This window comes from Mastomys coucha, unplaced genomic scaffold (assembly GCF_008632895.1).
Source record: "Mastomys coucha isolate ucsf_1 unplaced genomic scaffold, UCSF_Mcou_1 pScaffold23, whole genome shotgun sequence".
Taxonomy (NCBI): Eukaryota; Metazoa; Chordata; class Mammalia; order Rodentia; family Muridae; genus Mastomys; species Mastomys coucha.
In genome coordinates, this window is record NW_022196906.1 from 31,122,873 (window position 1) to 31,150,044 (window position 27,172).

At 47.4% G+C, this 27,172-nt stretch overlaps 1 protein-coding gene across 6 annotated transcripts in view; it reads right to left on the reverse strand.

Moving 5' to 3' along the window:
* The window catches only part of Pknox2 (PBX/knotted 1 homeobox 2), a 268,744-nt gene extending 243,828 nt beyond the window's left edge, over positions 1 to 24,916 (reverse strand). For 4 of the 6 annotated variants that reach the window (XM_031345929.1, XM_031345922.1, XM_031345928.1 and 1 more), the window contains exon 1: positions 24,826 to 24,916. The gene's annotated coding sequence lies outside the window, so the exon portion shown is untranslated. Of the gene's footprint in view, positions 1 to 24,456; positions 24,568 to 24,825 lie in introns of those variants that run through there. The other 2 variants (XM_031345923.1, XM_031345927.1) reach the window with 1 other exon arrangement.
* Between the last annotated feature and the right edge of the window lie 2,256 nt (positions 24,917 to 27,172).

Here is a 27,172-nt window from a genome sequence, read left to right on the forward strand (position 1 = left end):
CCGCCAAACCTCCAACAGCACACAAGATGGACACAAGCCCAGCTTTTCCTGGGAAACGATCCCAGCGCCTGGTTCCTGACTAAACTGGTCCTTATCTCCCCAAGGTACCATCAGACACATCTTTCAGCCACTATACCCACAACTGAGCACACAGCCCTGCCTCCCTGGCACCACTGTGCCAGGACTGTGAGTCCTCAGCCAACCCCATCATCACTGAGAGCCTTTTCATGTCAGTGAGATGTGTGAATTTCTTCAGGTTCCTGATAGAATAACCCAGAGGCAGACAGATTGGTCGGCCACCATCTGCCCTCATCCACCCCATCCCAGGTTCCCTGAGTCTCCTCACAGTGCCCTCCAGTACCTCAGTAATCCACTCTCTTTTTCTGATGTTGATTATTTCATAACAGAAAACAAAAGCCATATAGTGTGCGATTACGCGCTCTCCATTGTGCTTAAACAGCTCTATTGACAGTGCAGGGCACCACGCAGGAGCAGTAGAAAGGGATTCCAGATCAAGCTTCCAGTGAAATGTGGTTTTGGTTAGATGTATTTTTGTAGTTTCTGCAATACCTTATTAAAGTTGAAAGCTATATATAACAGCATTACCAGTGACGCTTTTCAATACTGCTGGGGTTGGATTTCCATGCAGCCCAAAGCACATGTGACCAGCTGCCTGGAAGCAGACATTCTTATGTCCTCTTCTGGACCTCGTGAGTGGCTCACCAGCATCCCACTCCCCCTAACATCCATCCAACCACAACTTCTGAGTCACAGAGCACGGGGGGGGGTCTTGCCTCTAAGGTGCTCATAAGGAGGTACCTCTATTCTCAAGGCCCAAATCCTGATGCTCTCTTCCTTGACCTGTCCCTACCCTCCAATTCTCTCACCTTTTTAATTTTTAAATTGCTTATTTGCTTTTTTTTTTCTCTCTTCGAGACAGGGTTTCTCTGTGTAGCCCTGGCTATCCTGGAACTTACTCTGTAGACCAGGCTGGCCTCAAACTCAGAAATCTGCCTGCCTCTGCCTCCCAAGTGCTGGGATTAAAGGCGTGCGCCACTACCACCCAGCTCTTGTTTTCATTTTGAAATTAGCATACAAAATAATGACTTTCATTATGGTATCTTCACATACGCATATCATGTACTTTGCTCACATTTACCTCCATTGCCTTCTTAAGCATTCCCTCAGCCCTCCACTAATTCTCTTCCTTCTCTAAAAGAGCCCCCTTCTACCTTCATGTCTTATATCTACACAATATGTGTGTATATATGTGTGTGCATGTGTATATATAAGTATATGTGTGTGTGTATGTGAATTTTTACTCTAGACCATAGGAATCATCTTGTACTCACTGCAACTATCCCCCAAATTCTACCAAACAGTTTTCTAGCATTAGGATTTTGCTGATGCCAAAGCTCACTCCTGGTTTGTTCCTTCTTTTCTTTCATTTTCTACATTTCTCCTCATCCTTAAATTTATAAAAAAGAAAGTGAACACAGAGTTTGGTGAGCAGAAAGTACCTGGCCTGATCCCAATCTGTGTCTGAAGCATGGCCCTGCCCTTTGAATTAGCTACACTTCTGAGCAATTCTCTTGACTTTGTCTTTCTCGTTTTCTTCCATTGCTTGTCTACAAAACCAGTTCTAAACTATGCGATGAGGAGGGTCTTTCCCAGCTGACATTTCTGAATGGATCTTTATTAAGTGTTTATTTTACACTTAGTAGGCACTTGATGTTACCATGGTAACATAAGGATGGAGAAGATGCAGCGCCTATCCTCAAAGAACCTGCAGTTTTATGGAGGACAACAGATAGACGAAAGCAAACTCACAGCAAAGCCTTCCAGCTCTGGTTCAACACAGCAATCTATGAGAAAGCCATGAGGCAGTACATGATTAGATGCCAAATGGATTGTACAGGCAATAATTGCTCTGGGTTGAGGAGTTCAGAGGACGAGAGCGCTGAGGGGTGGGCTAGTCAAAAGCATAGCACTCACAAGGTTGGAATTGATGCTGGCCTTAAAGCACGAAGACCCTGACTCCAGTCTGTGGGGAGTGCCCAGGCAAGTGGACCTCAGTGAACAAGTATTCACAGGTGACTGTCACTGGGCAGAAGCAGGGCACTAAACAGTGGCTGATTAGAGCAGACCTGAGATCTCATCCTGAGAAGCTAGAAAAAGCAACACATTCACCACAACCGAAGCCAGGCTGTCGGCGAGGATTCTAAGTGCCAGGCTGCAAGGTCTCTTGTAAGCAGCAAGGATCCAGTGAAGTGAACTGCGAAGAGCTGTATTTTGAGAGAATTAATCAGGCAGTGATTTGCAGAGTGGATCAGAAGTGCGACGCAGTTGAAGTAATCTGGCAGGAGGTGAGAGTGTGGGACTAGGGTGGCAACAGTAGGAATACAGTGACATGCCAGGCACGGACAGAGGGCACCCTTGGCCTCTGAGAGGCTAAAGCCTGGCTGACCATTTAATTTAGTGTCTGAACTTGGACACTTTTCAGAGTGGAAAGGAAGCTATTAACAACCACAGTGGGACAAGAGGCTCAAACTAGGACCCTTCTGGGCAAATGAGAGGGGTAGGGACTGTCCTAAGAGAAACGGGGGCAAGGAGAGAAGTCTCCTGGACTTCAAGCCTGGAGGGCAGATGAAAATACCACATTTGGCAAGGAGGTTTCAGGTGGGAGGATGGTGGAGGGAAGCAGATCCAAGCAGAGAGGAGCGAGGCTATGAGAGGAGTTTGCTCCCTTGAGTTGCCAAACAGACTCTGGTTTCTTCAAAAAGAACTGTGTCTCATCTAGATGATTGCAAAGATACTCATTAAGCTGAATTGAGACAACAAAGACACGCTGAGTGTTATCTAAGAGGGACTGTTGAGAGAGTTGCCTACACTCACCCCCGTACTTTTGTTTGCTCACGTGTACCTGTTTGGAATTTCAATGGTGGTCCTCCTTCATAGAATTGACCAGTGGCCATCTGTAGCCCAGGGAACCCTCACAAGGACTTGACAGCATTCAGGAGGCAGAGGCAGGCAGGTCTCTGAGTTCAAGGCCAGCCTGGTCTACAGAGCAAATTCTAGGACACCTAGGGCTACACAGAGAAACCCTGTCACAAACAAATAAATAGCATGGTGTTAGAATGGCCAGTAAGGCAAAATAGTTCACCAAAGCCTGCTTGGATCACTAAAAAGGAGCGTCCCTTCCTAAAACTACAGTGCAGAGGAGGAAGTCAGAAAGGAAAGCCAACCTTTAAAAAGAAGTCACAAGAGCATCCACAGCCTCCCTCTGTTCAGAGATGACCTAGACTTTTATGGGCAGGCATCTTCCAACCACACCACTCACAATAACATCTGTGTCCCACCCGGGCTGAGGAATGAGCACTCAGCTACAGGACTCAGAAGCCTCCAGGACAGGTGTACAGGCTCCCAGCCCTTGGGACTCCAACTGGGACTCTGTTCCAGGTTCATGCTCATGCTTCTGCAAAAATAAAGACCCAGAAAGGAGATCCAGTCCCTTGGTTAAAGGCTGCAACACTGCCAGAGTAGGACCTTACACGGCTTTCCTGACCTAGAAATTTGAGGCAGAAACTAGCCATTGGCTATGAATTATCCAGGCACCTGTGGCTGCAGTTACTAGATAAAGCTGATTCCACGGGGAGTGTAGATTACTCCTGAGTTAACAGCACAGGGGCTTGGGGTAAGGACAAAGTTGCCAGCCCCAGGAGCTTCTCGTTACACGGAAAAGCATTTGCTTCCCATCCCCCCACAGGAACTCGGTCTTTGGACCCTTAGAGAGTATCAACTCAGTAAGACTCTAGATTATCTGGCCTCAGCAACAGCAAGGCATAAAAGTGAGCTGTAGTTGGCAGTGGCTGTCACCCTTTCCGCCATGGCAGACCCCAGGTCACAAGGATCTCTTGTCAGTTATGGCTCACAGTGACAATTCTCTTATGGGGGTGATAGGCTCCACAAGCCATCATCAGATCTATCAGAATGGGCTGAGGGGTAGCAATGTGTTTGAGAAAGCGTTCTCCAGTTCTACAACCCCAGGGGATATTCTGTGCACCCCATAAAGTAAAACTGCCTGCCTCTGTCCTTGAGAATTAGCAAACAAAGATCAAGTCAAACTACAAACCAAGAAAGTCAGCAATTATATTGAAGTTAGGAATACTCAGCAACTGTGCATGGCACCTCATTTCTTAGCATTCATTTCCTCTTCTGAAGTGGGTTGGCAATAAGAAGGAGTCTGTTTCCAAGGACTGTTGGTTGGAGCACTTGAGGTAATAAAAGTGCCTGCAACATAGTAGGAGCTTAACAAATGTCAAGCTTTTAGTTCAGCTGACATTTTAATCATGTGGTTAGTGCCACCATGAAATGCATATTTTCTAATTAAAAGGCATTTTCTCTGAACAAGACTCCAAATATGATCCTCTGTCAGAAGAAACCGTACATTGGATAACAAAAGCAAATGAGCATGCCCAGCCTCAGGAGTGACAATCACCGGGTACAGACAGCTAACACCAGACTCAGGGATGAGGGACTGAAAGTCTGTCCTCCCTCCCCTAAAGAAGGAATTAAACAAGATGGCCACTGTCCCCTCTGCTACTCAACCCTGCTAGTCAATTCTGGCCAGAGCAATTAGTCAAGGAAAAAAACTAAAAAGAATTCAAAATAAGTAGAAAAGAAGGAAACATTTCTATTACTAGATGCTGTGATTCTACATAGAAAACTCCCAAAGAATTCACAAGGAAGCTACTAAAGCTAATGAAGAGATTCTGTAAGCTTGCAAGACATAAGATCATACATAGGAACTACCAGACATGGAAGAAAGACTCCGGAAGATGGAGATACCTCCAATGTTCATAGATCAGCAGAATCAATAGTGTGAAAACCAGCATATTACCAAAAGCAACTACAGAGTCAAGGCAGTCTCCACCCAAACCCCAGGACATTTTCTACGTAAATAGAAGAAGCAACCCTAAAATGCACACAAATATACAGAAAACTCCAAACATTCAAAGCACTTCTGAGCCCAAGGGCAATGCTAGAGCCTTCGTAATATACTGATTTTAAATTATGTTATGTACACATAATGGCACAATGGTACTGGCATAAAAACAGACACACAGAGCAAAGGGAACAAATAGAAGACCAAGGGTCAAAAATCACATGTACAGCTAACTGACTTTGACCAAGATACAATAAACAAACAAACAAACAAAAAGTTGAAGAAAAAAAAGCCTCTTCAACAAACAGTTCTGGGAAAACTGAATATCCTATGTAGAAAATTGAAACTAGATCCCTACCTCTCATTCTTAAAAAAAAAAAAATCTATTCAAAATAGATAGATTGAAGACTTAAATAACAAGCTGAAGCTTTTACTCTATTATGGAGAAGCATTTCAGGATATGGGTACTAGGCAGCTCCAGTAGAAACGACAGATGGAATTCCATGAAAGTAAAAGGTGTTTACACACTAGCCACAAAATCATTTCCAGGGTAAAGAGAGTGTCTACACAATATGAGAGAAAATCTTTTCCTCTAGTGGGGATTAATATCCAGCATAAATAAAGAACTCATAAAACCAAACACCAGATAAACAAATTATTCAATAATTATTCAAAATAATTGGACAGCTTTTAAAAGAAGTGTAAATAGTCAATAAATGCATGGGGAAAATGCAAAACCCAGCCAGGTGATGATGGCACATTTTAAATCCTAGCATTTGCGAGGTAAAGACAAGTGGATCTCTGAGATGGAGGACAGCCTAGTCTACAGAGAGAGTTCCAGGACAGGCAGGGCTACACAGAGAAACCCTGTCAAACAAACAAACAACAACCACCCAAATCAAAACCAAAAACCTTATTTATCAAGGAAATTGGAATCAAAACAATACTGAGGGTCCCATCTCACCTCAGCTGGAGCGGCTTTTGTGAGAACAAGAATGAAGCGCTGGTGAAGATGAGGAAAGGGAACACAGGGAGGAGCAAGAAGCTGATGCGCAGTGGGCAACGGCTTGCCTTAGTCCAGCCACATAGAAATCAAAGTGAAAGTTCCTCAAAACACCTCAAACAGAATGCTTACGCGATCCAGATACACCCTGCTGGATACACACCTAAGGGAATCAATGTCAGAATACAATAGAGACACCAGCACACCCGTGTTATTGTGGCACTGTTCACAGTAGCCAAGTTGTAAAATCAGCCTGGGTACCCACCAACAGATGAACGATGAAGACAGTAAGACACTGTCCGAGATGGAAGGGGTAACTCAGCCATAAAGAAGAATGAAATCCTGTCATTTGCAAATGGATGGAACTGAAGAACTTTGTATTAAGCCACAAATTCAGAAAGACAAATGTTGCATGTTTTGACTCATACGCAGCATCTAGATTTTTTTTTAAAAGACCCAAAAAATAGAAGGAGAAGAAAAGGAAGCACCAGGAGGAGGAGGGCTTGTGAGTGAAGGGATGGGTTTGGTCAAAGTATATTATACAAGCATATGAAAATGTCATGACACCTATTTTTGTGCAGGCGATATATAGTAATAAAATTTTCTAATATAACATACAAATTGGTTGTGTTTCTATATGCTAGCAGGGAACAATCTAAAAGGATAATTAAGAAAGCAATTTAATTTAAAATAGAACTTAAAAGAATAAACTGTCTAGAAGAAAGTTTGGAGGAGGTGAAAGACTTGTATACGCAATGCAACAAAACAGTTGAGATTAGGAAGATGTAAATGCATGGGAAGATAGTCCACATTCACAGATAAACAGCCTTAACATTGATGAGACGTCAATGCTGTAAATGCATGGGAAGATAGCCCACATTCACAGATAAACAGCCTTAACATTGATGAGACATCAATGCTGCTCTTAAGGAATCTACAGGCGGGAAACCCTGTTCAAATTCCAACAGCAGGGTTGGAGAGCTTCCTTGGTGGTACAATATTTGCTGTGCAAACATGAAGACGTTAGTTTGGATCCCCAGCACTGACATAAAAGCTAGGCACAGTGGTGTCTGCATGTAAACCCAGCCCTGGGGAAGGCTGAGACAGAGAGATCCCTACAGCTCACTAGCCAGCCAATCTAACCAATGGGCAAGTGCCAGGTTAGTAAGAGATCCTGCCTCAAAACACAAATGTTAGAGGAAAATATTCTCTGTCAGCCTCTGGTCTCCACTTGTACACATCTATATGCACATCTCTCTCTCTCTCTTTCTCTCTCTCTCTCTCTCATACACACACATATATATATGTATACACATACACACATATATGCGCACCCACACACACACTCACACACACATACACACACACACACACACACACTTTTTTTGTTGTTGTTAAAAAATTAACAGCAATTGTATCTTAGTCTTTTGGCAAAGATCAAGAATAAAATTCTAATAGGCTTTTTCTCAGAAATGCAAAACCCAATCTTCAAATTCAAATGAAATTGCAAAAGGTCCCTAAGAACCAAAACAATCCAAAAAAAAGGAAGCACAAATTTGGAAATCTTTTACTTCCAACTTCAGACTTTACCACTAATCCACACTAGTCAAAACAAGGTGCTGCAGACATAGGATGGACTGGCAGGCTGGGAGAATAGAAGCCAGACTCAAGAGAATCCAATGATCTACAGCCAATGGGTGTCTGGCAATAGTGCCAAGCCCATTCAACAGATTAGTCTCTTCAATAAACAGGGCTGAAGGAGTTGAATGTCCATGGCCAAAGAATGAAGTTGGATCCTACTTCATAACAGAGAGAGAGAAAGAAAGAGAGAGAGAGAGGAAGAGGAGGAGGAGGAGGAGGAGGGGATCAATAACCTAAATTTAAGAGTTAAAACCATAAAACTTTCAGGACTTAGATTTGGCAACAATTTTCAGATAAAATCTAAAAGCAACTAAAATCAAATGCAACCTAAAGAAAATATATAAATTAGTCCTAATTAAATTTTAAAATTTCTGAGTATCAAAGGATATTATCAAGACAATGAAAAGACAGCCTACAGAATGAGAGGACATATATCTAGTAAGGGTTTAATATCCACTATATATAAAGAACACCTACAACCTGACCAAGAAAAGCCAAACTACCCAAGTTTGAAATGGGCAGAGACTTGAACAGACATTTCTCCAGGAATATAATCAAATGGCCAACGAGCACCCAGTAAGCCCCGCGGTATTCCCTGAGCCATGGGAGGAGCCCTCGAATCAGCCACAAGGAACCATCACTGGAGGAACTAATAATCATGGGTACTGGCAAGGATGTGGAAGTATTTAAACCCTCATGCAGTGTGAGTGGGCATCTAAAGTGGTGCAGGTACTGTGGGGGATGTGCTGGTGTTTTGTTGCCTAAAACATTGAACACAGAAGGGCCTTGACTATTGGCCAGCAGCCCCAGTCCTACACATAGATCTAAAAGAACTGAAAGCAGACTTAAACAGAAATACGTACCCCAGTGTCCATTGTAGCACTATTCCCAAAAGATAAAACAACCCAAGAGCTTATAAACAGATAGATGGATAATGAAAGATGGTTTATACACACAACAGCTGTCAAAAGCAGTCAAATCCATAGACAGGAAGAAGCGCAGAAGTTACCAGTAGTTAGTGGTAGACACGTAACTCGGTGGTAGAACTCACAGTGACAGGGAACTGGGGAAGGGCAGAATCACTGTTATAATGACGACAGAGTATCTAGCATTGTAAATATAATTAATGCCACTGTATTGCACATTTGAAATTAATAAAGTGGAAAATGTTGTGTTATAAACTGCAATTCTATTTTATTTTATTATTATTTATTTAATTTTTGTTTTTGTTTTTGGTTTTGGTTTTTGGTTTTGGTTTTTTGAAGACAGGGTTTCTCTATGTATATAAATTGCAATTTTATACATAGTTAAAGTTTATATTTTACCACAAGAAAGGAACTATTGGAAAGGCTATTTAATTTTACATTTGAGTCTAAGTTGAATGCAGAGCATCAAGTCAAATAGCAGAACTCTTACCAGTTCAAACTTGTAGGTGTAAAGCACATGGCCTTTGCAACACTCTACACAGATCAAGACAGCAGACTAAGATAGTGCTCTGAACACAAGGACCAGGGTAATGAACTAACTCTGAAAAGAAAACCCAGAGATGGCCACACTGTGGTGGCACATGCCTTTAATCCTGATACTCAGGAAGCATAAGCAAGCAACTTCCTGTGAATTTTAGGCCATTCAGGGCCATCATTTCTTTAAAATAAATAAGTATATAAATAAATATTTTTTTAAGTTTTTTTTTTTTTTAAAAAAAGAATAGATGCAGAAGCGGAGGGGGTAGGCAAAAAATGGCAGAGGTGGCCGGCTGTAGACTTTAACATGGATCACTAGTAAGATACCAGCAGTCTCCTGTCAGGAAACATCTTGGTTGCAGATGGTTATCACATGCCCTGTCCCTTGAAGAACTTTCCCGGACTGTGAGCCCAGTAGTAGGAGACCCTGAGCGTTGACTGCCATTAGAGCTCTAGCTGATCCAAGTCTTCCTCAGACCTCAAGACCTCATCCCAGAATACCCAACTGAGACTAGGAGGTCCCTCCCCCACTGCCCCACTGCACTTGCACCCCACATCCTCCATACCCCGATACTGACAAGCTCGATAGATTCCAAACTTTCTTCAATCTTCCAAAAGGCCAAAGGGAAAAACCCTACTTAAGGTCTCAGGAGATCCTGGGTCAGAGACAATAATGCCTACTTTGATCTCTCTCCTCTCTCCCTTCTCTCCCTCTCCCCTCCCCTCTCCTCCCCCTCCCCCTCCCCTCCATAAAAATCTATATGTCCTTCCCTAGCTTCTCCCAGGAGCTTCTGTCAGCTCAGATCACATCTAGGAGCAGGACAAAGGCCTTATGGAGAAGCTAGAGGCCACATCCTCATTCTATCCTCTCAGACAGTGAGGCTGCTACTCGGTGAATCAAAGCAATATTCCAATGGCTCAACCTATTACATATGACATCTACCAGATACTGGGCATTCACCTGCCTCAGGACATATAAACAGCACCACAGTACAACTACCACAGCCCCCATTTGTACAATGAGGACCCAGATATGTAAATTAAGGCACTTGACCATAGTTAAGCCAACCATATATACAGGCAGGGACTGGAACTCTGGTTTGTTTCCTTCCACTGACTTCTGCTGTCACAGGGAGGGTGAAAATCTGAGAAGAAGGCAGTGGACCCCCAGTCACATGACATCACCCCATCCTGACTGACTTATGAGGTGACCAATGATTCTTGGCCAATGCAATGCACAAGACAAGCCGAGTTATCACTTCCTGTGAAGTGACTGGGGACGCTGATGGTTCATTCATTTTACTTCCTGATACTGGGGAGTAACCCAGTCTGAGCTGGTTGCCAAAGCAGCATTTCCCAACATTTCCAAAGATGGCCCCCCAAGTGTCTCACAGGAAACAGCAGCACCAGAGCCCTTGGAATGAAGCAACGGCCAGTGAGAGGTGAGGTGGTGTGACTGAGAAGTCAAGGAAGCCAGCACCAGTCAAGCCGATCCTCATTTCCAGGGAGCTGTGTTGGAAAGGAGAAGCTTTATGAGGAGAGTCCCGCAGCAAACTCTGTGAGCCTCTGTATTCATGAGCTCTGTGCTGTGTGACCCTTCACAAGCTCTTTAACCTCACTGGACCTCTCTTTGCTCAGTTGTTAAATGGGAAAGTTGCTCAAAGCCTAGAGACTTAGTGCCTTCCAGTTCTGATAGTCCATGAGTTCATTTCAGAGCACGAGTTTAAAAATAAAAATAAAAATTCTTGGAACCTAACACAAAAAACAGTTCCATTCATTCATTCATTCATTCACTCATTCATTCATAAGCATTACTTAAAGTTTTACTACAGTTATATACTCTTCTGGATTCCAGCAGAGAAAAGAGAGAGACGGGGAAAGGGATGAGGGAGGGAGAAAAAGGGAGGGAAAGATAAAAATACGTGCTCAGTGCTGTGAAGAAAAGTAAAGATGTAGAGTAGGGTGCAGTTCAATGGCCAGAGTGCCTGTGTTGCATGGATAAAGCCCAGGGTTTGTCCCCCAGCCCCTCACAGATCAGGCATGATGATACAAACCTTGAGTTCCAGCATGGGGATCAGAAGTTAGTTCAAGGTCATTCTCAACTGCATGCTGAGTTTGGGGATGGGAGCTGGGCAGTGGTAGGAGAAAGAGACTCCGTTTGACTAGAGCCTTTGGAGAGCCTTGTACTATGGAACAGAATGATGGCTGGTAACCCAGCAAAGGCACAGTTCAGACCATACAGATATGTAGGGGAAGGGTGCTCAGGCTCTTGGAACAGCATACACAAAGGCCCTGAGGTGGGAGCTCGTGTGACTTGGTTCAATTACAGCAAAGAGGCCTAAGAGGTTAGGATAGATGAGATAGATGAGCGAGATAGAGGTGATGGGGACTGGATCCCGACCCAGGAGTAAAGTCATGGCCTTTCATTCAGTTATGAGCTTAAACCTTCGTGGTTTTACATGAATGAACTGGATGGACACTGCTTATCTGAGCGAAGGTAGAATTCATGGTGCATGTGTTCACTGTGAAGCCCTCCTTCCATGACAGACCAACAAGCCAGCTGTGTACTTTAGAAAGACAAGCCCAGGCAGTTGGGCACCTCCTTACCTGCCCGGGCCTGTGTCAGGGCTTAGCCTGGTCACTCCTCCCAGTTCTCAGTCTAGACTCTGCTACTTCTCCTAAAGCTGCAGGGGCCAGACTAGGTTTCTTTCCCAAGTTTTTCCAGGGCCTTTGATCCTCCAAACCGGTCTCTCCCCAGGCCCCAGTTGCCTACAAGCCCTTCCTCCTCCCCAGGGAACTTTGGACCCATCATCCCATTCCTAAAACACAAGTCCTACCCATCTTTACTCTCATATCCCATCTCCATGAAAGTCTCCATGCCTTAGAACACCTTCCTGCTCACTGACTCCATCCTTCAGGGCCTCCTAGAGTCTTGTTTCTGTGTGGAGTTTTAGTTTGTTTTGGATGGTTGGCTGGTTTTGGCTTTTTTGTTGTTTGTTTTAAGACAGTGGCTCATGTAACCCAGGCTGACCTTGAACTCCTGAGTCTTCACCTCCCAAGTGCTGAGATTACAGGGCTGAACTGCCATCCCCAACGCATACATGCTCTCTCTCTCTCTCTCTCTCTCTCTCTCTCTCTCTCTTGTTCTCTCTCTCTCACACACACACATTCTTACTCTCTCTCTCATCTCTGTCTCCCTGTCTCTTTCTGTGTCTCTCTTTGTCTCTGTCTATCTCTGTCTCTCTGTGTCTCTCTGTGTCTCTCTCTGTCTCTCTCTGTCTCTCTCTGTCTCTCTCTGTTTCTCTGTCTCTCTCTGTTTCTCTGTCTCTCTCTCTGTCTCTCTTTCTCTCTGTGGGTATGCGTTTGTGTGTGTGTTGTATATGTTTGGGGGCACTGTACATGCACACGTGGAGGTCAAAGGTCAATGTCAGGTGTCTTCCTTTATCACTTCTCCATCTTCTATTTTGAGCCAAGGTCTCTCAGTGGACCTGGATCTCACTGTTTCAGAGGGTCTGGCTGGCTAGTGAGCCCCAAGAATCTGTCTGTCTCAGCTCCTTCAGTCCTAAAGATGCGGATGTGCTACCACACCTGATGTGATGGCTTGAATGATCATGTCCCTCATAGGCTTATATATTTGACTGCTTTACTTGGTCCTTAGTTGGTAGACCTGTGGAGGAAGGATTAGGAGGTGTGCCACTGGAAGCAGGCTTTGAGGTTTCAAAAGACTCCAGTCATTCCCAGTGTCTGAGGATGTGAGCTGTCAGTCACTGCCCCACTCAGTTAGTTCTGTGCCTGCCTGCTGGCTTCCATGCTCCTTATCACACTGCTCATGGATTCTAACCCTCTGTGAGCCCCAAATTAAGATTTTTAATTTTTTTTAGGTTGCCATGGTCATGGTGTCTTATCACAGCAATAGAAAAGTGACTATGGTACCTGGCTTTTTAACATCAGGACACAGCCTACATCTACTGATGCCCTAACCCAGGCACTAAAAATGCCCCTGGAAATACAGTCTGAACACCCCAAAATACCTGAAGAGTTATTACATGAAATTCTGAAAGAATGAAGGTATGCCTGTGGACAGTGGAAGAGAGACATAAGTGAGGATGGCTGTCACATCCCAATGGCCAGAGAACTGAGGCCTAGGGTTAGCCACTGTGTCTGTGGTTTCCCCGATTCCAAGTTCAGCAGTCAACAGAATGAGTAAGAATAGCCCCCTCTGTGCCTGGTGTGGACAAGGATGGGTTGGTCATTGCTGTCACATCACATGGCTGTTCATGAAATTAGAAATCAGAGGGGCTCTGAGTGCAGCAACTTTGGGTACCCAAGGTGCTTAGGACCCACCTGAGGCTGCAGCAAGAATGGGGAGGGAGTGCTTGCAATGTACAAAGGCAACTCCTGAAAACTACTCTCTGGGGACAGTTGATGCTCTAGGGAGTGAGGCATATGTCACCTTGCCTGTGACACTGCAGTACACGGCTCAGGCAGGAGCAGACCCCTCAATGTCTTTGATTTTCCTATGGAGCCTAAATGTCTTCCTCATGAACAGGAAGCCCAGCTCTAGTTCCCTGCTATGCTCCCCCATACCTGAATAAGGTGCTCAGTAAAAGCCTATTGAATAAACAATGCCAGCCTGGAAGAAACGGAGACCTGCTTTCAGCTGATGAGCCTGGCACAGGACATGGAACTCCCTAAAGGACAGTGTGCAGGCACATAGTAGGCACACCGTTCTGCCCAGGTGACTCTGACCTGAAGTCTGAAAAACTGCCAGGCGCTCAAGAATCCCCAAGGGGACCATTCATGCCCCAGTAGTGGGGCAGCCGTGAAAAGGCATCCTGCCAGCTTTCAATCACATCAACATGGTTGTCATCACGCTGTGAGCCAGCATGAGGGAGAGAGTGTATTTGTGTGTGTGTGAGCGCTCTCCGTTTTAAACTAATAAGAAACATATAGTCTGTGCCAACCGGCTTTCTCCCCCTCCTCATGTTACATGTGAGGCACTGTGTAGGCGCTGTTACTTATGTTTATACAGCATGGATAACACATCCACATACGTTAACTTTCGTGATCTTCCCCTACAGCCTTGTGGGGAAGTATCATCGTCATCATTCACTAGCTGACTGACAAGGAAAAGGAAGCCAAATGTCACTGTCACACAGTGAGCACATGGCTGGGCCAACGGCCCCCGCCTAGGTGGTTTGGCTTCTTCACCATCTGCACTATCACCTTCCTGTCCCCCTTTCCTATCACAGCCAGACCCTACAACTCACCGTGCATCCTGCATGAGGACCCGGCAAGCATGCCCTTCTGAGTGCTCTACCATACAGCACTCAAGAGAACCCTGTGCGCATACTGCCCATAGGATGCCATGGCCCTCACCCTACGGTGTGTGTGAGGATCCTGTGAGCATGCCACTGCACATGGGAAAGGAGAGAGAGAAATCCAACAACTTCCCCCCAGCTCCTTGACACAAGCAGCAAAGCTCACTGGGCCCAGATATTGGAGATAGAATCATGTACAATCTCCTGAGTCTTGGACTACGTCTCTAGTTCTAAGTCTCACTTTCTTTCTTGGTCTTTGATGATAGCTCAGTGTAAAGAGATACTCTCAGGCAGGAGCTGGGCGGTCATAACACGGGAAGGAGGCCTCCCTGATCTGAGGAAGCTGTCCTCTCCCAACCCTGAGAGGGACATAGCCAGGGAGGTGCAGAAGTGTCTATTCAGACTGCTCGGGACCACAGGGGCGGTGCCTTCTGTTCCCTCACCACCCAGCTCTCATGCCTGGCTTCTGTAGCTAGACCTTCCTCCAAGACTGGAGAGCTCAGCAGAACCCTCCATGGGTACTCTCCCAATCCTTTGTATACACATAAGTGCATGCCTTTACATCTACTATCTAACAGAAAGTGGCCAGACCCACAACCTATGGGCTGAATGTCCCCAGCAGGTATCTCAATCACCAACAAATCTTGTGGTGCTTAACAGACAAGTGCACACACTGCAGCCTGGGCAGTCGACTGCATCTTCATCCTCATTTAGCAGTAGACCCAGAAAAAACCTGGAAGAACATCCATTTAACTTCCTTTCCTACAAAATGATCAGGCTCACATTCCAAGAGGCTCGGAGACTGAAATCACACACTTGTTCAGTTCCTGTGTTAATCTGGTCCAAGGAAGTGAGGCCCATACACTCACTGCCCATGGGTAGTGGCCCAGGCTACATCTGTTCGGTGACCAGTAGAACTTCAGGGAGGACACAGAAGTGAGAATAAGCCATTATCAAGCATCCTGAGTCCACAGCATGGTTCTCTGGCTTTGTCTGTCCTTACTCTTGAGCGTGGAGCTACAGTCAGAATGCAGGAGGATGCAGGAGCAGCTTCCAGAAGGAAGGAAGCCTGCAGACCTCAGATCTCAGCAGAAAAAGAGGCACTTAGCAGCAGCACTAGAGAAAGCTGGAGGATAGCTCTACAGACTGGACCAGCTTAAAAAGGATGGAGCCTGTGCCTAGTAAAGAACTAGACCCTGTTACAAATGGCTAACTACACTCTGACTTCTCTCAAGACTGATGTCTGTCAGGCAGGTCAGCTGAGGATCTAGTACTGAACCCTCAAGGTCTTCTCTCTCTCTCTCTCTCTCTCTCTCTCTCTCTCTCTCTCTCTCTCTCTCTCTCTCTCTCTCATACACACACACACACACACACACACACACAGAGCACAGTCAGCTTCCCTCAGTCACTGTCTTGTCTTGTTCATCCCTCCTCACCTCTGTGTTTAACACTACCTATTTCTGATGCTTAGCCTAACCCTGTCTGGCCTGGGGCTTATAGAAGTCAAATATATAGACATAGATATATCTTCCAGGTTTTGGCTTCCATGACAGCCAGTAGCTCTCCTCAGATTTGTCAGACAAAAGGCTGGTGATGGGGGAGGTGAATTGAGCTTGTTTCTGTTAAAAAAAAAAAAAAAAAATTCTCAGGAGAGATACAGGTAAAGCCTGGCAAGGCAGCTTCAGGAGCTCAGCGAGGGGCTGAGTCCCCACAAAGGAAAAGGACAGAGGCAGTCAGGGAAACCTGGGCCATCTTAAAGGATGTGTCTTGTCACAGACAGGTGGGCACATTGCCACACTGGCTACTCTGAGCTTCAGGTTCTCCTGTGTGTAAAATGACTTCATGATATCCATTTGACTCGCTTCAGAAAGTTCAGAAGAATGGGAATGATCTTTTTTTCTTTTTTGTTTCTTTCTTTTTCTTTTTTGGGGGTGGGGTGGGGTGAGGGGGTGGGGACAGGGTGTGAGACAGGATTTCTTTGGTAAGCACTGGCTATCCTGGAACTCTCTTTGTAGACCAAGCTGGCCTCAAACTCACAGAGGCAGGTGACTGCCTCTGCCTGCGAGTGCTGGGATCAAACGGTGTGTGTCATCACGGCTGGCGGGCATATATTTTCTTTAGAGAGAAAACTAACATTCTCAAAGAATCATGTGCTACCATTGGATGACTTTCCTAGAGCTTTCATGGTCCTCCAATGCCTGGTAGTCATAGTATCATTTTTATGTCACACATAAGAAAATCAAGGCTCAGAGAGGTTAAAAGATGTGCCAAGGACACACAGCTCTGAGGCAGTACAATCAGAGACATATAAATGCTGATATCAAAACCTCTCTCCCAGCATCCAGATGTCTCTGCAGGAGAAGGAAATGCTGCTTTTAATGTGCCTCACACTGAAATCACTACTCCCATGGATCCCTGGAAGGCCACTGGAAACATCAGATTCAACCCTCTATGCACACAGCCCTTAGTTCCCCAGGGATGGTGCTTCTGCAGTTATTGCATGTATGTGTGTTGTCAGGACTTTCTGCATGGGTTTGTGCTATGGTGGTTGTTGTTGATAGTTTCCTGCTCATGAAGCTATCCACATGGGAGGAAACACAGACTCAAGGAACTTAGAACTGAAGGAGACATCTGGGAGCAAGTCAAAACTCCCAGTTGGTTACCTGACAATACTAACATCCAGAGAGGGCAAGCTACCTGTCAAATGTCATACAGCGAGTCAATGACGGAGTCTGAACTGGACCCCACGGTCACCCTTACACCTGCTCCCTGTTCTCACCATCATTCTAACACACTGACTGCTCTGCTTCATGGTCCAGAACATGGTCAGAGTTGGGCCTGGAGTCACTACTTTTTTCTACTTGGATTATAAGGAGGGTGTCGATTTTATGAATTGATTAAGCTGCACTGCACCCAGTGAGAAGTCAGAGCAAAAAGTCCCCTCAGAATCTACCATGCATAGAAGGGAACAGCTATGTCTGGACATCTGAGACAGACGGAGGGACTGAATAATTCTTTCTAATCCAGGCTGTCCCCACCCCACCCCACCCCCAGTCACCCTGACAGCCTAGCTGAGAGCAGAGCACTGTGACCTGGGGAGTGTCGGGTTTCACCCCTCCCCCTCCAGACCTCCCTACACCGCTAAGAACATCCTCTTGGTTTGCCTCCTCAAAGAAGGGACTGTTTGAGGCCACTCTGCCCTGATTACTTCACCTTCTGGGGCCCACTCTTGCCTCCTCTGGTTAACAACTGGTGGGCATCTTGTCTCTCCCATGTCTGTGTATTCTCTCCCTACTGTGTTTGTGTCCCCGTGACCTGCAAAGTGGCCCATGCCTTGTCCCAGAGAAGCAAAAAGGGAAAGGAAGAAGCTGAAAAAAAAGTCTATTGATTCTTGTTCCGAAGATGGGAGGGGAGAACCAGGACTGTACCGTTTCTTCTGTTTCTTCTGTGCCTGGCTTAGTCCTGAGCAGTTACACGGGCTCCCTCCTCCCCACCCCCACCCCAGCAGCTATGCTCCATCGCAGGTTACAAGAAAGGAAACAGAATCAAGGATCCTAAGCAAGTGTTTAAAAACCATGCAGGCGAGTGGCAGAGTGAGGCTCTAAATGCACTTGTCTAATGATAAGGCCTGTGTCCGAGCCTCTGCAAACCCTGCACGCCAAGTTCCAGCAGGCTTTGGCTGGTCATTATTGCTGGGCCCAGGCACACCAGTAGCACCATAAGCGTGTGTTGCCTCTACCCAGGAAGGTAGGACAAGAGTTCATGATGGAATCTCAGTCAACTATCTGTTTTTTCTACCTCCCTCCCTCCCAAGTCAGGCCCAGCACATGAAGACTCCTCCCAAGGCCAGGTGGAGAATGGCTGGATTTCTGAGCCTGAGAATGATGGCCTCATACACTAAACACAACCAGTAGCTCTTAATGAAGTGAGGTATTGAAAGGCTCCTTGGTGCTCTGTGACTTACACCTTCTGGCCCCTTTCTGGCCCCTTTCTGGCCCCTCTGCATCTGCTCCTCTCCCAGTACAACCTCCCCCTTTGTTCCCCCTGCCTAAAATGAGCCGGACAGAAACTGGCCACAATCCTACTAAGCAAAGAACAGTTACATCCCCCTCCCCACCAACCCACTCCCCCCAACCCTGTCTGAAGCCTCCAGAGTCTGCCCAGGGCCCCAGGGCCAGCTGTTTTTCTCCACATTCCAGCCAAAAATAATACGAGAACCAGGCTGTTTGGTGGAGACTTAATCTAATCTTCATTGCTTCAGTTTTAAAATATCCTGCCTGGTTTAGGATTTCTTCTTACACACGGATGTGTCTTTAGTGAGATAGTTCTTAACAGCAATGGTCCTTCTTGTAATTAGAAACCCAGGCAGGCAAGGAAGACCTAGGGATAGGTGTCCAAGTCAAACATATGCCCCCACCTCCATGGAGCACTGTGAACTGCACTGTGCCAGGGCTTGGTGTTCCCTCATGCCAGGGGTTTCTAGAAGAGTTCTGGGAGAAGGACTCAGCCCTCAGCTGCCACAGCTTCTGCCTCTATCTTGGGCCTCACTACCCGCTCCCCTCCATCCCCATCATCTCACTCCCAATCAAAATGGAGACCAAAATGTGACCTGAAACCAGACCAGCTGGAAAGGGTATGTGGAGGAAAAGCTACCAATAGACTAGGAGAGAATCTAAAGAGAGCATCCATTCTACTGAAGCCATGTCATATCAGGGCTCACTCAATTTTAAACTCAGATACAGGAACTGAGGGAGTCTACAAGCAAGCATGAGCTTTGGAAGCGGTGGGTGTAACTTCTTGGGCTTTCTCCCCTAGAAGCTGCTTTGATCTGCCAGAATGGAGACTGCTAAGTGAGGTCCAGGCTGTGGCTCATTCCAGATCAGCACCCATCCCTCCCCCACATCCCAGCAGGACCAGATGTTGCACATCAGTGAGGACTGGGCCCTTATTCCCGTAGCATTAAAAAAAAAGTAGAGCCTGTATTTCTGATATGTCCGATTCTGTGTACACTGGAGACATAAAGGGTGTTCCAGAGGGAAATCACTGCGGGGGAGGGGGAGCAGGCTGATTTCCCCAGTTCAGGCACGACAGCCCCTCTTGGCAAAGTGGGTGGTGTATGAAATCACAGTAGAGTTTTCAGACTCAAAGATGTAAGGCAGGAGTTGTGCCCTTTCACAAAAGTCTAGAAACTCTTTACACATTGTAAAGACAGGCTATGGAGCCAAGCAAGGAAGGAAGCACATTCGGAAGAACACAGCCTTGCTGCTAGGAAACCTCTGTCTCTGTATCCTTCACTCTTTACAGTGAGCTCTGTACTTGCCTCGTGCCTACCCTTCACTCCTTGCAGCCTAAAAGGGGACATGTGCTACATTCCACTCAACAGATGAAGAAACCAAAGCCGGGCAGCTGGGGGACCTGCTGGTGCCATAGAGCCAGGCCCTCAAATTCCAGCCCAAATACTAGCTCAGCATGCTGACCCACCAGCCCTGATTACCATCCACCATTTCCTCCCTGTCTTCCTCCCTACCGTCAGGTATTAGATTTAATTAAATTAGCAGAGCCCCATCTCAACCTTCCTGGTCAGCCTGCCTGGGTAGAGCCCAGCGAGTGCAGCTCCTCCCTCTAAATTCTGCCTCTCCATATAACCCAGTTTTCAATAAGTCATGGGTCTCCGTGTGAAGTGTCTTATACAAAGCGTGGTGTGTTGGTTAGATTCAAATCTCGTGGATGCTCATGATGATTTCGTTTTCCATACCACTTCTTCCTTTCCTCCGTGTGCCTTTGTCACCCTCTCTATCTTGGGGTCTGCATTTTATTTCATTCAGACACTTTGCCTCCCTCACATGATCTCACCTCCAACAATTGCATCCATCATATATATATATATATATATATACACATATATGCAATATATGTATATATTACACATATATTATATGATATATACACACATATAGATGTATATATATATATATGTGTGTGTGTGTGTGTGTGTGTGTGTGTGTGTTACAGACCTGGTGCTGCACAGCAGAGAATAAAGGAAAACTCACAACAGCACTACTTACTTGCCTCCAATTAATTTTTAAACTGTGCTCTATATTAAGTAAATCAGGAACAAAAGTCCAAAATTGGAGGTTGTATTTCTGAAAGGTGAGGTGGGGGTGTAAATAAATACCAAGGAAATTTTGCAACATGTTGGGAGCCTATAAATTTTATTGGTTGTTTCTTTAATAAAAAAAAGAAAAACCACAGTATTATTAAGCTTCTAACATTTAAAAATCTAATTTGCCCCGCGCTGTGACTGTTTCTATTGCCCAATCCATTCGGTAAGGGCAAGGAGATCAGGTTGATCTTGGTGGCTTGCTCTGCTTCAGGTCCTAAATGGAGGTAATAGAGACCCCCTTTTAAATGCAGCCTTCTGCTTTCGAGGCATGCATGCCTTGGTCTCTAATGAGTTACAGCCCAGGGCTGAAGATGGACATGGCAGAAAGAAATTTAACACATAGTCTGGTGTACCTATAAACTTAAAGGCCAAGAGAGGGAAAGTATGTTTCTACTTAAGTCAGAACTCCATGAATTCAGGATTCTCCACTCACAAGACAGTAATTCTCCTTATTTCATCACTAACTTACTTCGAATGTGTTTATGCAATTTATTGCTACTGAACTTCCAGGCAACTGGTGTAGAGTTAATGAAACCCAGCTTGGAGAAGCTTTGAGCTTTGAGCAAGTAACCACAGTTTAAATGGTTATGACATGCGGTCAAAGCCACAGGCAGGCCCACTGCAGTTTCTGCGTTAGTCAAAATCCTTGTCATCTCACCTTTTGTGCCAAATAGATTGAAAGGAGAGGGGAAAAAAAAAAACCGCTGAAAACAGCCTGCCTTGTTCTTCCTCGGGTTCCCAGCCTTTTAAACCGATCCATCTTGCTGATTGCAAGGCAAGGCCCCTCCCCCAGGGCACAAGTAAATATTTTAGTCTGAATCAGTAACCGCTAAAATCCTGAAACCCAGTTTGTGTTGTTGAATTGAGGAGGGTCAGGCTTTATATAAAGCAGGGTGGGAGGGGGCCACCAGAGAGGCACTGAGCAACCCTTAAAAGCTAGCTAGCTAGCTTCTGTGAAATTCCAGAGGCAACTGAAGGATGCACAGATGAAACTGTGGATGAGGGAGAAGTTAACTTATCTTTCTGAATTACCCGGAACACTGTCTTTTATTAATCCTCATTTTCAAGTGGTGTCCTTCCCCCCACCCCCGGCCCAGCTCTGTTCATGTGGGAACCCCAGCAAGCTCCCTCTTTTTAAATGGGCCCATTTTGGAAGAGTAAAGGGGAGGTACTAGATTTGTCGCTGCGGCACAATAAAAAAGCCCCTTTGAAAGCCGCACTTTCATTAACTTAAAGCAATCTATAGACTTAAAAGCACAGAGCAGTAAACTCCTAGAAAGGATCATAAAACAGCCAGTCTCGAGTTGGGTACACTTCGCTGCGATTTGCGCGAGGCATTTTACTGTGGTTGTTGCTAGGCCCATCTCCCTCGAGTAACCCCCTGGCCCTCATTCCCTGCAGATCCTCTTTCTCTAGGCTTTCATGCCTTTCGATCTCACAAAAGGGAGGCGGTGACCGGGGAGTCTCGGTGGGGTCACGGCTCCCTCCCCCGCTCAGCTCTGGGCTGGAGAAGAGCGCACAGGAATTCCAAGTCTAAAAAACAACAGCTCCTGGTAGCGGTCGCCGGGCTCCCGGCCGCGGTGGCCATTCTTGAGTCCTGAGGCTTCAGTGCCCCAAAGGGCTGGCTGGCTTTCTCAATCCACAGTGCGAGCATGCACAGGGAAAAAATCAACTCCCACCACACACAGAGACCCACAGACACACAGACACACACAAACACACACACACACACCCTTACCTCCATCCATCAATGCACTCTTTATCTAAATGACCAGAGTGTAACACCCTCTAAACCTCCCCACATCTGCTCGTCCCCTCTTTAGGACCCCTCCACACTCTACCCACTGTTTAGCTAGGCCTGAGCCTTGAGGGAGCAGTTTGAGAATGAGATATGAGCCCCCAAATAAGAGGCACCCCACACCTACCCACAGGCATACAGACACGCATACATTTGCATCAAGGTCCAGGGGCCACGGGAAGGTCAGAAGGCAGAGTGAGAGGGCAAAAGGAGCTAGAGTTGGGGATAACGCCATGTTGCTTTAAAACACCATCATTTCTCAGATTTGGGTGTGTATGTGTGTGTGTGTGTGTTTTGGGGGGCGGATGTTTAAATCTGCTTAAGCTTGTTAACTTGGATTCTACCAGTTGAAGAGCATTTGAATTCCAGAAAGCCAACAGCCTGGAGAAGTCACAAGATAACGTATGTGAGGGTAAGGAAACCCCGAACTTCCTCCACCCTCTAGGGCAGAACCTTGCCGGTATGGACCGGCCTGTGCGCTCTCCGACATTGCCCAGGACGAAGCAAGCATCGCTTGTGGATAAACAGGCGGCAGGTTCGATGAGGACTCCCGAGTTCGGGAGTGTCTTTCCCTCGGCGGCAGCCACGATTCCTTAAGCCCCAGTGGCACCTCTCTACTAGCGGTCCCCTTGTCTGCGTCGCCTACCGCTGTCCCGGCGGGCCACCAGCAACCACCCCGCAACGCTGAGACCGCAGACCGCAAGTGAGTCCGGGAGCCTGCTGAGTCTGCAGGGCCAGCTGCTCCGCTCCACTCGAACCCGGATGATGCTACCCGGTCACTTCGTACTGAATCTCCCTATTTTTGTCTACCTTCCAGATTCTTTCTCCTAGGATTCAGCCCTGTGCACCTAGATCCTCTCATCCTCAAGATTTGCTTTAGGGGGAGAAGCAGCAGACATTTGGGGCTCGCTCACCACTGCTGGGATCAACTACTTTACTTGCCTACGTAAAAGCTTTTCCTCCCGCATGCTGTCAGAACCCGGACGCGCAATTCTCCCCACATTTCAATAGCCTGATCCCGGGTCTCAGTTATAAAAAAAAAAAAAATCACCCACTCCGGATTCAAGCCTCGGAGGTAACCGGAGCCCCCGGAGCCTACCTCCAGCCCTCTGTCTTGGCCGGCGTGTAAACTACACAGCGGCCCTTCCGTCCCAATTCTGAAAACAGCCTGATTCCTGCAACCCAAACTCTAGGCTGCTCCAAAAGCCCAGCCCTCCTTTAAGGGCTGATCCGCATCCCCCTCCCATTCCCAACCCGCGTCTTCCGACCGCGCGGGAACCCGGCTGCCCTGTGAAGGACTCTCCAGACAGCGCGGCCCACTGCGCTCGTTTCTTCCTTGGCTTTGGAAGCCAGCCTAACCCGAAAGAAACAGAAACTTCGCTCGGCACATTCAGGACACTGCCTCATCCCCATCGGCTTCTTGCTCGGGGCGCTTTCCGTGCCCACCCCCCTTTTACGAATTTATCTTCTAGCTCTTCGCCAAAGACCCCTAATCCGCCCCTCCCCGCCCCAAAGACCAACAATACGCAGAAAGCCGGTGACTCTACAAATTCTCCTCCTACTGCTAGTTAGAGTCCCTGAGCGTCGCCCCTCGGGTTCTGGTTTCTCTGACTGACACCCCCCACCCCTTACACACACACATGTTCCCCTGTCCCCACTGATCTTCCTGTAAACCTCTACTCTCTCAGCCTTCCCGTGCCCGGCAGGACGCGGCCGCCACTGCTTGACTCCGGCCACCCGGCCGCAGGCTAGGGCTGCTCCCACTTCCAACCACTCGAAGGTAGCTCGGGGCTGGTGACACCAAGGAAGCGCCAGCCACAGGGCTCCTAGAGCCTGGGAAAGGAGAACCCGAAGCCCGCCCGCAGTTCCCAGCCTCGCCCCCATGGAGTGCCCAGCCAGGAGCCGCCTGCGCGGGGACTCCGGCCGACGCGCTTGTCCCTGGGCTCGAGTCCCGGGAAGCTCCGGGCGCACGGCTCCCAGCCCGCCCGCTACAGGCTCTCGGGCCGCTGCGCTCTGAGTCCGCTGCCCAGCTGCTCGCAACCGCAGACAATGCACGCCCGGCCCCGGGCCCGAGGGGAGCGGGGCGAGGCAGCGGCAGCGCGGCGGGCATGGAGCTGCGCACCGGCCGGGTCCGGGAGCGGCTGGGCCGCACGCTGCTCGCCGCCTCCTCGCCCGGCCTCGCCTCCCCTCGCGCGGCTTCGCTCCGCGCTCTCCCGGCGCTTCCCCAGCTTCTCTCTGCACGCTCCCGCCGTCCCTCTCTGCTCCCTGCCTCCCTCCTCCCTGCTGCCTCCCTCTCTCTCCTCCCTGCTGCCTCCCTCTCTCCCTCTCTCCTCCTTGCCCTGTCGCAATGAATAATACTCTGGCTTGGGGACTGGAATAAAACACACGCGCTCTGAGGCAGCCGCCCGCAGCAGCAGCCGCCGCCGCTGCGCCGCCGCCGCCGCCGCCGCCTGCAAAAGCGTCTCTGACATGGAAATGAATGACAGCTTACCTGATGCCAATCTTCATCAGACTGACACCGGCGTGACAACACAGCCTATACTTCCCAGCACTGCTCGGGACGTCAGCGGCACAGGGACCCGCCCCCCGGACTCCCTCCCCCCCTCCCCGCGCGCGCACACCTCCCCTCTACCCACTCCCCCCTTCTCCCCCCCCATCGCCCCCACCCACTCCTGGCCCCGACCGCTTCCCAGGCGAGGAGCTGCTAGAGTGTCTCCCTCTACTGGAGGCTCGGCTCAGACATCAGGCTCCGGCCTGCTTACTGCTGGAGAGAGGCAGCAGGCGTCCAGACTTGGGGGTTGCCTGGCAGAGGTAGTGCAGTGGACCCTAGAAATTCAGGCGCACCCCCTACCCCGTGTCTTCCTTAGCGATCGACTGGTGCGGAGTTCCAGGGCATCTAGTGCTGAAGAGATTGAGAGGAGGTGAAATTTTCTGTGGACCTCAAGAGAACCCCCAAGAAAATAGGAATCTTCAAACTGGCAAGAAACGTTCTCTCCATCACACCCCCACCCCATTCCTGCCCGGCTGGCCTCATTTTTATGATTGCATTTGAATAATTCTCATTACCTTGGCCCCAGCAAAGGTGCTCAGGTGGTTAGTTATCCCTGGTCTCAAGAGCTTTTTTTTTTTTTCCTGCTGTAGGCTTCTCTGATGCTTGGTTCATTCGAGGGGTGATGGGGTGGCTCAGGGGTAAGAGAACAAGGGGCCTTATCAGAAGCTATCCCTTGGCAAATGTCAGGCAAGCACTTGGAAGCCACTGCTGTTTCTTTCTTAAAACTGCTTAGCCAGCCAGTGTGTCCCGGGGGGCTGGGCCCAGTAAGGTTGAGGGGCAGGCAGTACTGCCTCAGCTTGGGCTTGCTGGGGTGGTGTAATCTGTTCCAGACACCTAACAGGCTCCTCACCCAAGACACTTCCACGGTGGAAAGGCAAAGAGCAAGCCAGTGCAGTCATTCACGCCACCATTCAGTCTGCAAAGATGACTTTCCTACTAAGTGCCTAGTATAGGCTCAGCCACTCAGGATACAGACTGGCTCAGCTCCCTCACGGAGGACCAGAGAATCCTTTCTGCCCCTCTTGAGGAGCAGTTTCAGCCTAAGGCATGTGGCAGTGGATCCTGTGACCCTCACCCTAGGCAAGGAGCCTGGATGAAGTCTAGACAAAGTCACTGACAGAAGCAAGGAAAGCTAAGAGGAAAACCAGATAGCCAGGTTCCCAGAAAAAGACTAACCCAAGCAGATGGAGGCTGCCCTTTGCTCCGTTCCAAGCCTCTGGGTCATTCCTCCCCTGTCTGGATTCTGGCAAAAATGAGAACCATTAGATCCAAAGGCTCAGAGAAATCTGCCTCACATTCCAGATGTGCTCTTTATCCAGGTCCTGCCAGCAACTCCACATTTGCCTGCAATGTTCCTGTGGGTCAGGGAAGAGAGCTTTCACCGATAGATCCACTGCTACAGATGGAGTTGAAACATCTTCCCATAGACTCCCTAAAGACTTTCACTAGGTAGAGTTATGTCACCCCCACCTCTGATCTGTGGTCAAAGACTATGGCTCCTGACAGCATAATTGCTAGTATATATTTCACATTGTATAATAAGATAATAATAATGAATCCACTTGCCATTTTTATGTAGTACAGAAACACCAGACTCACTGACCCAGAGGCTAGAGGTCAGCCTGTTGGCAAGTCTCAGAGGGAAATGCATTGCATAGACTAGGAGAGGAGAGGTGACCCAGACTCTGCCCGGGACCTCTGGGAAAGGGGTTGCTCTCCTTTGCAGGGTTGCTGGTGAGTTGTGAGAGCCAATAGATTCAGATGGAGAATCAGGCTAATGGTAAATACTTAGCTCCATCAAAGAAGTGCCAGTGAGCATACTATAGGCAAAAGCCATATACTACCCATTCCTACTTACCACAATCCTCATTTTCTAAAATACAGTTCTGATGTCGACATGCTCTTTAAGACATCAGACCCATGTGTCCCTCAACTTTTGACTTGTGGAGCCTTTTCAAATAGTACATTAACCAGTAACATCCTTTACATACTTTAAAACACACACTAACTTTTAGTCACTACAGCTTGCTTTGTAGCTTACAAAGGCTTTAAAAAGAAGAGATGATGTAACATGTAACCATCCTTTTTTATAATTGTTAGAAAGAAATATTTGGCTTATGCCTACCACTAGAAAATAGTGGTAAGGGTATCAGAGAGTCTGAGGCCCACATTACAGCTCCCTTCTTCAATTCCCTCTTTAATCCTTATAAAGGGAGAGAAACTTAATATATAAAGCAGTAAAAAAAAAAAAAAAAAAAAAAAAAAAAAAAAAAAAAAAAAAAAAAAA